Source organism: Homalodisca vitripennis, chromosome 1 (genome assembly GCF_021130785.1).
Source record: "Homalodisca vitripennis isolate AUS2020 chromosome 1, UT_GWSS_2.1, whole genome shotgun sequence".
Classification (NCBI taxonomy): Eukaryota; Metazoa; Arthropoda; class Insecta; order Hemiptera; family Cicadellidae; genus Homalodisca; species Homalodisca vitripennis.
The window spans coordinates 64,809,097-64,822,766 of record NC_060207.1 but is presented as its reverse complement, the minus strand read 5'-3'; the positions used below and the strand labels follow the sequence as shown (position 1 = coordinate 64,822,766).

The 13,670-nt window shown below is 31.6% G+C and overlaps 1 protein-coding gene across 1 annotated transcript in view; it reads right to left on the bottom strand.

The window, feature by feature from the left end:
- LOC124363326 overlaps positions 1-13,670 on the bottom strand; it is a 79,426-nt gene that overhangs the window by 32,478 nt on the left and 33,278 nt on the right. The window lies entirely within an intron of this gene.

Below are 13,670 nucleotides of genomic sequence, written 5' to 3'. Positions count from 1 at the left end.
TAGTAAAAATATATATTGAATCTCAGAACATAACATAAATTTTCTTTTTTAGTAGGCTATTCCTGATTTAACCAACTTGAACAGGAAAATATCATCAAGCAATTTTCTATTTAAATGTTAAATTCTAACTTTTCACAGTATCTCACAATTTCCAGAAGACTTCACCAACAAACAAAAATAACTGTTATAGATTAATCAATTGAAAAAAACAAACTTTAAATTTTGAAGAGAATTTTAATCTTAATACTAAACCTTCCTACCGAAAAATCAATACAGCAAGAGTAGGCTATCACTTTACACGAACTTCTCTCTCTGAGCACACCGCAAAGAATCCCCTGAAAACGTGGTTGAATCCACCGGAAGGATCTAGATCTAATCCATCTAATCAACCTAACATTGGCCAATCAAAATTGAGCAAACACAATGTCTGAATTGGATGGTACCTATCCAACCCAGACCTGTAACCTATGCTCAATACCTAGATACAAAAGGAAGCTTCTAGGCATTCCTCGAACCCGACTCAACAAGAAATTCAGCACTGCTGAAAGGATAACAATTCTTACAATTCAATTATTATATAAGTTTACAATTCTCTTAATTAAAAATATAAAGATTCCTATAAATAATTAAATAATATAGGAAGCATCCTATAGTATCTTTGATTACTGAACAAATAGAATCATTGTTTACATTTTCAATAGAATTGATAATAAATTGATTTAAATTTAAATTACATTATTAATTGATTTTAAATGAATCGCGGATAGAGATCTTTGGGTTCTCTTAAATGTATGAAAATTACAGCTTCCACTGGTTAATAACTGAGTGAAAAATATAATTTTCTGTAGATATTTTCTATCATTATGTTTGTACAACAGGGTTAAAACTAGGCCTTGTTTCACTATTCAATAAGTGGACATAGTGAAATCATGACCTTTTGTCTCACTGGTCACATGGTGTTTTGTTTTTGCTTCATCGTCCATGAGAAGAGTTGCAGAGAAAATAAATAAATTATTTATTACATTATAAAAATCTTGTAATACTTTGTTGGTTATCTGGTATTTCTATAGCTATATAATCAAAAAGAATACATGTAAAGACCGTAGAATATTGGATTTCCCACATTTGGGCATTTCCTACATTTAGTCTAGTCATAGTAATAATTTATTTATACATGATTACAGAGGCAAAATAAAGAATAAAGAATGTTATTTTCTTAAATTTCAACAGTTAACAAAATGTACACTTTTATTTCAACATTTAATAATTCTCTCGTCAGGCTGACCATTCTTTTATTACTTAACTTAGTAGTTTTGCTTGAAAACAGCCTTAACTATTACAATATACAGTATGTACATACTACAGTATCTGTATATGTATACAGCTCACACAAGAAGGAAATTTAAGAAAATCTAGGGCCTCTAAGGCAAGCCTGTTCAGAGGTTCCTTTACAGTACAGTACTTACAAAAAAAAAAAAAAAAAAAAAAACAATAGCACTCAGAAAAAATTATTTTTTAAAGAAAATTGACAAAGATGGTCTAAAAAAAAAACAAAAATGTTGTGCCTTAGCAAAAAATTTATCCACAGTTAACAAAATAAACAAATGCAACCTGCAACAAGAGAAAATAACAACACCTGACTTCCCGTACCACCATCCACAAGGAAGCAGAACATAGACTACAGACACATAATAAAAACAAAATTATTGACTTCACAACTGTATTAACAATAAATAAGTATTTACATACAAATATTAACCATACATTACTGATAAACACTGATCATCTGAATAAGTAAGCTATTGTATAATATTAAACAAAAACTAAATATCTTCCAAATGAAAGAGCCATGATTTTAGTCTATTCAAAGAAATATTTTTGTTGTATGAATATTTTATATAATCAGGTATTTGGTTAAAAATCTTTGGTGCGATAAAATTATATGTTCTAGTGTAAAAAGGTATTGTTGGCTTAGGTATTGTAAATTTATTTTCATTTCTTAATCTCAATTTATAGGTATTTAAATTGGCTGGAATATTTCCACTTCTACAGTAAAAAAGTTTTAAGACTTTGAATACATATAAATATTTTACAGGAAAAATTTTTAGGTCTAAGAACAATGGACGAGAAGGTTCATATTTAGTTTTATTTGAGATTATTCTTACCAAATGCTTCTGCCGTAGATATATTGAGTTCAAGTAAGAAATATATGTATTGCCCCAAAATACTATTCCATACTCTATTCTGCTCTGCACCATTGAAAAATAAACTGTACGCAAAACTCTCTCACTACACATACTTTTTAAAAATAGAAAAACCTTAGGATTTTATTTATTTTACTATTTAATTTACTTATATGTATCTTCCAATTCATTTCACTATCAACATATACACCTAAATACTTTATTTCACTGGTTTTACCCAAAACAGAACATTTACTTTTTTTACAATGAATCTGTTGACTAATACAATCTGCACACCTATATAATATTGGTACTGAAAAATTAACTACTTTTTTTAAAGACAAATTTATGTATTTTGTTTTTTCAACGCTCAGTTGCATATGATTCACAGTGAACCACCACTGTATCGCATCAAGATCACGACTCATTGCTACTCGTACTGAGTCCAAATCCTTGCTGGCATAGCACAAGGCAGTATCATCCGCAAAAGATGTTAAAGTACAATGAAAGCTAGCATTACAAAAATCATTTATATATATTATGAATAAAATAGCTCCAAGAACTGATCCTTGTGGTACACCATTTTTAATTACCCCCATGTCACTACATACAGCATTAATTTTGACACATTGTTTTCTCTTCAGCAAGTAACTCTGAAACCAATCATATACAACTCCCCGAATGCCACACCGATAAAGCTTTTCCAAAAGAATATTATGGTCAACTGTATCAAAGGCTTTTTTGATATCTAAAAATAGGCCACTAACATTTTTTCCGTCATTAATTCCATCATAAACATTGGTCATAAAGTTTAATAAGGCATGTTCAGTGTTTAGTCCGGATCTAAATCCAAACTGTTTGGTACTAAAAAAATTTGTTTTACTTAAGAACTTCATAAGTTTATGCTTCATTACCTTCTCAATAACCTTAGAGAAACAAGAAAGCAATGATATCGGACGATAATTATTGCATAATAAACTGAAACCACTCTTAAAAATGGGTATGACAACAGCATTTTTTAATTTAGTTGGAAAAATGCCAGTTTGAAAGCTAAGATTAATTATATACAGAAAAACATCTAAAATATTCTCAGAAACTTCCTTTAGTGTACAAGTGCTTATTCCATCAATACCAGGCGCAGTGTTATTCTTTAGAGATTTTATAACACACAGCAACTCTTCAGCTAAAACTGGTTAAATAAAAATCGAATGATCTTCCATTCTACATGGAAAAAAATTGTTATAATGCATAGACAAGAAATTATCATTCACATTTTTGTTCAAATCTAAATTATTCACTATATCTAAGAAATACTCATTGAATCGATTTGATATAATGTGTGAATCAGAAACTGTCATATCGCCTATTTCTAGCCATATCTGACTTCTATTTGCTTTATTTTGTCTTGTTACTTCATTTATTACTCTCCATGTTGCTTTAGAATTTCCTTCACACTTATTAAATTTGTCTCTATAGAAACGATCTTTTAATAATTTTATATCGTTCCGTAATTTATTCCTGAATGTTATGTAATAATTTTTTAGGCTCTCGTTGTAAGGATGCTTTTTAACATGGCTGAAGAGTAAGTTTCTTCTCTTAATCCTCGAACAAATCGCATTATTTATCCAGGGTTTAATTTTCTTATACTGAAAAGAGTTCTTGACGATAAAAGTTGATTGATTTAGCAATAATTGTTGAAATATAGAAAGGAAAGAGTCAAAAGCAGCCGACACATGAGAATGTTTGTATACATCCGACCAGTCGGCATTATTTAACATCTGTTTGAGGAGAGCGTAGCATATATACGTGAGCGGGCCGCGGGAGGGGTGGAGGGCGAGACCGGCTCTGCCCCCTCCCCCCCCCCACCAACCAACAACAGCACCGCCACGCTAACCTGAACCATAGAGTGATCTGTAATGCCGGCATGTATAACCGCGGCATCCACAGAAACCGTGTTCTTGTTGGCCACCCGGACATAAACATGATCAATGCAGGTCTCGGACTGATCTGTTACTCGTGTTGGCTCTTCGACTAAACACTCAAACCCGTTTACTGCCATCACTGTTCTATAACTGTCAGTATCCGCATTTAACTCCCTCGCTCCCACTAAATTTATATTTACATCTATCCAAATTACATTTCTAATATTTTTAAAATTCATATTTACATTGCAAAAAAATTGTCGAAGTTCATTTATAAATACTTCCACAGAGTGAAAAATTAATCTATATATTGCTAATTAGAGCCACATGATTGAAAGTCGTATAATCGACGATCTATTTGAGCCATGAGGACTCTGGAGGGCTCTAGGAGCACTTGTTTTGTGTGAAAATAACTTGGAAGCTTGAGGTATTTGTGATAAACTTCGTCTCAAGAACCATCTGCCTCCATTATACTTCTACTTCCAAATCCACTTGGAATTTTAGAATGTCAAATACTAGAACATTTGACTGAAAAATTCTCTAGTCTCTGTGTTATATAACTTCAGGAGTAACCTTAGGTGCGTACTAATCTCTGATGGTATTCTAGGTATCCCTTACATCTGTTGATATCAGTTAGATGTATCCATGTGGATTTATGAAGCCTTTAGAGGTGTTTACGGACTGATGATATTTTGGTGCTTCAAGAACATAAAAGACTAACATAACAAATTTGTTCACCAAATCAATTATAACTCAGAAGCCCTTTTGTTCTATGCTCAGTCTTTGCAATATTGGCATAAACGTGGCATATTATGAGCAGTCTTAAATTCAGCTCGTATTGTTTAATCGTAAACATTCCACTAACAAAAAAATTATTATCTTTAAAATAAAATATTATTCCATCATTTGTCTCATTTAACACATTAAGGTTTCTAAGATCCACAGCGAGAACAAAATATCTCCAGATTTATCAATGTTGTGACTCGTAGTCGATAAAAAACCCTTTGGTGCGTCATCGCATTGGCGGCGTATGCCTAAAAAATATTAAAGATTACGTTATCATTTGTTCAGACACTCTCTCCTGGGTTGTAATTTGTTTCGTACAAAGGTTACGTCAAACCTTCTTAAGTACACATTAAAAAATTCTATGAATCTGAGTTTCCGCTCCTGTTTGATTAAAGACTTCATTCAAACCACAAAAGAGGTGTTTCCATAAAATATCCATGCCAATTTCTATTTAAATTCATGTATCTTTAAAACTAGATGTCCTGTTCAATATGGAGCTAGCCTCTGTTTTAAAGATCATTCTCGGTTTTCAGTTATTTTATAGACGTCTGTGCCGAGTTTTGCACCTATAACAATGTAAAAGGCACCTTCCAGGATGATAATGTAAAACACGGCTTTATCCATGGATACAGCATTTGCTCCGAAAGTATTCAATAACCATCCAAACTATTCCCCTTTCAATGACCATTGGATAATACTCTTGGCCAACTTTGGCTGAACCCATCGATACGATTTCTAAGATGATCATGTAAAATAAGGGCTGTTGGCCATCTACCTCATACAAAATTTATCGAGTTTGAGTATTATGAGTTTAATTGTGATAATGTATTTAAATGCGTAAATATAAATTATTGGTTATCACTAACACATTTTAATACATATGTTAGACTATCTAAAAATTCACAAGTAAATTGCACCTAAGATATAGTTATATAAATAGTATTTTATAAATGAAGCTGTTACATTTTTTAAATAATTTTCAATGTTCAAATTATTGTAACAGTTATGTAATTAAAATGTATAATTAATTCTACATTTATTTCTTAATTGTTTATCTTATATTGTTAACTATGAGACATATTTTACTTTTTAGCATTAAATAGTGACGATAAATATTCTAAGTTAAAATGTTTTGAAGGTGATCAAATATATTTGTAACAACAGCAAGTTTGGTAGTAGAGTTATAATATATGTCTAATTTTAAAGATATACTTAGTACAACCATCAATTAATTTTAATTTATATTTGTATTGGTTTCTCAGAAAAATCTAACTTTTCTGTACTTTATAGTTTAAATACAAATCCACTTTGCGAGAAAATATAAAACAACGTATAGATCACTTCTTAAAATGAGACACCTTCCATATTTTAATGATCTACTATAAGTGTTTGAGATTTAAAATTGTTCTTATATGGGAAAATCCCAAGGTCGTTTCACCACAGTCGACTCATATTGAAAATTGAGCCCTTTTCTATGGAAAAGGTGCAAAGTTCCATTGTATATAGTTGAATATGTTATTACTTATGACTAGCCAGGTATAGTAAACTATATGAAGGCTTCTTTACATATTGGATTGTAGGTAACAATAGCGTAATTATTTTCAGTTCATTATATCTCAACTGTGCAATTAAATATTTGTTTGGTCTTTATCGATTACATGAAAAATATAGTTACACTCTTATAGTAGGATCATGTAAGAACAAGAATTACTTACAATTTCTCTAGTTATCATTTTATTGTTTTTGAACTGAGTGATTTTTGGTTAAAACAAGTAACCAAAATTGAAATCAATTATCGGAACATTTAGGATAGCTTAAATTTTACATTTGTAACTGTGTTTTGAAATTAATACAGAAACACATTAGATAATAAAACAGCTACTGTTTTATTATCTAATACCTCAAATGCCCACAGAAATACTAGATCAAAGGGAAGTATGACAGTGAAACTTGAGTTACGTATGTCATAAAATGGCTTCTAATGGTGGCCATTGGTTACATGCTTAAACAACTTACATTTATAATAACAACTTGCATAATAATAAAAACTACTGGAAGTCAAACTATCCTAATCCTAATAATATTATAAATGCGAAAGTGACTTTGTTTGTTTGTTTGCTTTCATGCATAAACTATTCAACCGATGATACTAAAATTTTACATGGACATTCTTACTCCCTAGGATGAATATAGGTCTATTCGTATTTCAAAAATCCCTCAGAGCTACGTCTATCTAAGGAGTAACTATTAATTTTCACACCTTTTTAGATTTTAGCGATTAGGTAATTACTCATTTACCTTATAAAATGTCCTAAAACATAAGAATTTCACTCCAAAGACTCCCTTTAAGTCTTTGCAAAAATTATTCTAGATGGAAAATTTGCTAAACTGTGCTTTTAAAAAACGAATGTACCGATTTCAGATCTAAATATTCTAAAATATTAAAAGATATTTTTCAGTTTATAAATAATCATACACATAAATATTCGTAGGGTTATTATTAACGTACTTTTAACTGTACATTTATAGCAAATATTAAGTACGAGTATTAGATATAATGGACAAAGTTACTATATTACTTTTACTGAAAATTTAAAAGACCCATTTGTTATAAAACCCATTTAGAAACCAGACGGGAGTAGGCATCTCTGATATGTGTATGTATATATTTTGTCTAGATTGTGAAACAAGACAAAATTAACTGTAAGAAAAAATGCTAAATTACAATGGCCAAAACTATAAACTTTTTACATATTTTCTTGATCGTGGTAAGAAGGCAAACTCAACGTTGGTGTTGGATTCTTTGTTTGAAGTTTATTTTTGACGATGGAAGGATTGTGAAGGAATCAGGATTTTTCGGACATTTGCCATCGTTCAGTGAAACAAAAAAATCAGTAACAACAGTAAAGTGTTATTGATGTCGGAAATATAATTCACTTGGACCAAAAATGCTCATAAGGGTGCGAAACGTATGAAATTGAGTGCGAAACCGCGAGTAACTGTAAACTAATAAGTACTATTCCATTTTAGACTATTCATTAAATTAGAGTAAATCATATTCCGTTTTTCAGTTTCTGCATACAAATTTCCTTATTGTGATATTTTAGTATTGCATTTAAATTTAATTAATTATATACTCGAATATAAAAAAGTTATTGTTACCTAAATATTATAACTCAAATTTAATAGCTTCAGTGTTTACATCGTTCACCTATCACGTTCGAAATCTTGTTACAGTACAAGTACTTAATTATTTTATTTTAAAACTTCAGGAGTGCCACATGTCGCTCAACAGTGTTCGCTGAAGTTGCATGCATCATGCAACATCTCAGGTCTGATGTGTAACTCCTGACTTGCAGTCACAGCTCGGTATTATATTATAGTTTTTGCCTCTTATCATTAATAAAAGTTTGAAAATGAACTATCCCTTTATTATAAAAACGTCTGCTATTCATATTTCGTATAGTGATTTAACAAGAACCCACAATGTATGCCAAATCTCAAGTTTCCACATCCAGAAATTCAAATACTTCAGTGCTTCATTGGTCACATTCGGCTTAACTCACGTATTTTTTATTCCTGAACAAGCTAGTCGGTTACCACTAAAGACAGACTTCAGGCAGTGACCTAGTACAAGGCGGTGGAACAGAATGCAGTACATTGTGTCAAGTAGTTAATGAGGCCATCATCTACAAGTGGCCTTGGTCATCTTGCTGATCCGACATTCAATTGTCAAATGGCTCGCGTTACAGTGCCTACATAACCTACACTATCAGATCACATGATGCTGGAAATGTACCTATGCCGTTGTTTTCCAGGGATAGCTTATTCCTGTTATGTAAATCCACGAACAGACGCATGTACCGTGTACGCCAAGAATTTTGCCAGGCTCGAGTGCATGGTTACATTTATATTTATTGACGTAGTGAATACAGGTTTTTTAGTATTTTGTTAACGTGTTTGGCTCCTTAATTACCTAATTACTTGTAAAAAGGCAATGTAAACTTCCACTAGGCATTCAAAAGTACATTTTATTTGGCGCAGTTTTGTTAGAAACGAACTTTAAATGTGAATATTATTCAGCATTTACGGATTTTAATTCTGAGGTGGAAATCCTCCCAGTTACCATTTTAAAGTTTTGAGTCATGGAAAAATACAGCCATGCATGGTATTATTTGAAAGCTTGAGTCATTAAGTTTTGAATACAATTGTATTTTTGTTTGTGCTCTCATCACAGGAGTAGCAATAAAAACAAAAAAGCAAGGTTTTATTTACTTTAGACCACTATATTGAAAAAACTTCTTCTCTATTAAAATGCAAAGAACTTCACAAGTTTGTGAACTATTAAACGTGTTTTTTAATTTGAAAGTTTTGAAATTCAAATATGTAACCCTCTTTTTTACAGAGTTGCAATTATTCTAAACAAATTCTTTAGGACATATTTAATGGAGAATCCTTTTAAACTAAATCTCTGCAGTTAGCCAATAGACATATGAGGCAAGTGGTCTGAAACACTCTCTGTATTAGTTACAGTTGTCATTGTTTATGTTGACAGACGAACTGATCCTTATTAGAATAACTTTTATTACATAAATGTAATACCTGTTTTTAGTTTTACTAAAACAAGTACCCAATTTAGGCTGTAGTGTATACTGTGAAGGCATCATTTTCATTTAGGCGGTGTCATAAAAATTGTATACGATATTTAAATTAGATAGTAATTTTTTTTTAAGTATTGAAAGAAAAATATAATACTAACTCTTCCAAAACATAACCATGTCTTGATGGTCGGACAATAGCGGTCCCAGCATCTCGAGAGATTGCTTTAATTTATGCAATTTTCTCGAAGGTATGTATATTAGATAAACGCCTACAAGAATTTTACTTATTCTAATTGGAATAATCTCGTGATCTATTTAAATATAGTCCTAAAATCTAGGGCTTTGTAGATAATGTAAAAGTGTCTTGCAGCAAAAGTACTGTAACATCCGAAGACGTGAAGTTTTAGAAGTCCTAGAGGTAACGCCATCGTTCCCACCACGTTCTTGTTGGAATACTGAACTGTCATGATTCTTAGGCAAGATAAACTCGACAGCTCGAACAAACTAGAATCAGTGATTTTTGAGAAGGTGACCTTCCGCGAGATAAATGATACGGCTGACAAATAGTCTGCCTGCAAGAAAGGTTCATATCTTGTCCCAGAAAGACTTACTGTCATTTTTCATTTTTGGGTTAGACTATCTGTTTAGTTTAAAACATTGTACAAGTGTTTTCGTGTTTAGTAAATAAATAAATGGTCTGACGGAATTTAAGTTATGGGCATACACTAGTTTAATATAAATATAAATAAATGTTGCTTTTGATTCGTGTTACAATCTCAGCATTCGGGTCATGCCAGAGAACAGCACTCTTGTGGATTCCAATCAGATGTACGAGTATGTTAACAGTATAATAGCTGACTCCCTTTAATCTTTAACTCGATAAAATGATGTTCCTAGAATCTTCGTTTAAAGCTTATTGTTGACTTTTTGATTACCACACCTTGTCTTTGATGTTACACCAAACAAAGTAATCTAATGATAAACCAAGTAATCCTACAGGAAAACGATTGTTGGAAAAAGTGTTGTTTAAATATGTGCGGAGATGCTGTCCGTGAAGTGCAGGGCCTAATCTTGCTTGAATCTGACTTGATTGAATTTATTCGTTTCAAATTGGGCAAGCGGAATATCTGATTTTTCAGCATTAACAGTCTTTTCCAGTATTACAGATTCTCTCAATAAAGGGTCCAGCAAATTGATCTAGAAAGCGTTATTCCAGACTAATAACAATCAACAGTTGTGGTGTAAATGGCGCGAAGTTACGTTTCGTCCAAGAAAACAAAATCGATAAGTGTACTTGTGTTATGATAAAGGCTGATAGTCATAAACACACGAAACACGACTCGGCGCGGCGGACGAGTAGTCTCCAGACAATTCATTTTATGGTTTAAAATTTATTACTTTGCACAACTAAATGCCAACATGCAAAATATTTACAATTCATGGAAACGCATTACCACGTGGTGATTTTCTACAGCAGACGGATTGCAAAACGTGTGCTGCATTAGAGTAAAAAATGATGTTTAATATTTAGTTTGCTGACTCTCTTATACCTTGTACTGACTTACTTTTCAAGAAGTTTTGTGAGATTTTCCCTACTGATTTTAAAATAAGATAGCGATTAAGAAGTTCCTAGCCTTTGATAGAACCCAATCAGATCTCCATAACCTTACATTAACAACATGGCTATGGTTCTTTTATACATAACCTCACAATCTAGAATTATATAGGGGTTAGAAACAAGATAGCAGTTACACGTTTCTATTCACATTAGACAGTTGGAAACTTTTACGTAGCACACATATATTGAGGAAGTCAATAGCCTGATAGCTACTGTGGAGGTCTTGTAACAATAGATTGTGTTAATAATTTTATTACATTACTATGTTTAGTACTTATTTCTAAGTTCATTTTTTTAAACTGAACAACGTAAGTAGATCTAAAATATACTAATAAAAATTACAGGTGACTAGGAGTATTAGAAAATACACCGATCTCGAATTCACTATATATTTTTATTTACAAAAATGATGGCTCTTAAACCTAAATATCCTATTATTTTATGATTTTATTGACTGAGTCTGATCAATACAAACAAATGGCAGCTCATTTTAAAATATATGTTAACTTCTGTCTAGGTCAATTAAAAACTTGCAATATATGTAGTATGCATTTATATACTTTTTCATTTATTGTAAACTTTGAAGAAAACAATACCTACGCCAATAATGAAACATGGCACAATGCTATGCCGTGGTTTTTGTTCCGTTGCTACCAGAACATTGAGCGCGGTCTTTGTTATGAAGAAAATTCATTTTAGGAGCTGACTGTACTTGAAACTTTTACAGCATTATGTTTAGAGATAGAACTACGGGAGGTAGTTGATTTTAAATTATAAATATGCATCTAAGCGCTTTTTAGTTTCTTCTGTATTTTTATTGTTTGTTCAGGCAAAAGTCTCAAACCCTTTTAGTATTCATCAATACAATTTTAAATAGCATACTCGTTACCAGAAGAACTGAAAGCGTTTGATGCGTATTATCGTATCTTTAAATTCTAAATACCCCATAATTCTACGATCAGAAATAAGTGTAAAATTGTTCTTGTAGGATATAACACAAGTTCGTTTCACTCCACTCTCGGTTCTTGAGTATAACTTGTAGGTTTTACAGTGTACTCTCGAAGGACTAAACCTTCTAATACATGTAACATGAGGATCTTCGTAATAAATCGTAGAGATAAAAGTACTAGCCATTTATTCAGATCTTAGACAAATTATAGAGTAAAGTAACATTTTAAATTGTGTACACTCTTATGAGGTATTGCTAAATATAATATTTACATCGTAGAGAATGTTATTTATTACATAACATCCCACACTAGGTCCTATGTTTACTCTGCGGGAAACTATTACACGTTATCCTCTTTATTTACATATTTACAAAAAGATTGGACCTTGTCCAAACTATCTAAGACGATTTATTGACAAATTATAAAAGTTAAATACAATATAATATAACCCTTATTATATTTCAATCAAAAATTGAATGAAATATTTAAAACTATAAAAACTTTTACACATTTTTGTGATATGGATAAATGTTATGTACTTTTTTTGTGATATAAAATATAATCATTGATCGTCAATATGGCGTTATATAGTTACAAGTGGAAATTAATCCATTATTATTTTCTAAATAAGAAAAGTGGAATGTGTAATAAAAATATCGTTCAGGGCACCTTTAAATCACCATCGATATGAGGAGGGATACACATCACACTTGTCCTCAACGCGTCGATATCAGTTACCCCTCTTGGTTATTTTCATAATCTTTTTATTACATGTAATGAAGCGTCTTCGTTGCACTAGTTGTGCACAGTTCATTTTATACTACTTGAACTTTTAATATCACATTCGGGTGTATATGAACAGTATTGCTACAGTTCCTTTGTTAAAATTACCCTGACTAGCTTATGGTGGTAGAAACGTTGAGGGAGAAACAGAAAGCTTTCACGCTTGGCTCTCTTCTGATCATGGTGTATAATTTCAATTACAATTGTTTAAAATTTTAAGACCTCTGGAAGAAGAACACTAAGTGCCTCCCTAATTAGCTCGAGGTCTATCATTAACATTATTTCAAAATAATGTGTGAGTAAACCGGTTATAAATAATTCGGTAGTCTTGTTGATATTAGTCTTGGGTTAAACAAATGAATTTTAGATAGTTCAAGAATATGTATGAAAAAACCGCAGCGACTATTTTGTTATATTATGATTCATTGAACATATTATCGCACCTAATTTGGGTTTTAAAGGAGTTCTTTCTACGTTGTAAATAACACAAGTTAACGCCAAGAGCAATAATTAAAGAATTCAAGCAAATTTACCTTTAAATATTCGGATTGGAAACATTTTGGTCTTTCCTTGTTATTTTTAGGAGATTCTTTTTACACCAATACCATTTTGATTGTACTAAAACTTCCTAAGTGAAAAAATCAACCCATTTGCAATCTCCTCAGAAAATCGACCTGTGCCCCTTTGGTTAGAGAACCGCAGCCCTAACCATACGCTACGATGAAGTAGTTTTATAACAGTAAGCTGCAATAAACCTTTCTTGGAGGTTCTATAGCATTCAAAACCACCTAACGTATCCTCTACTGTAGTGAGACGGTTAGTAGTAT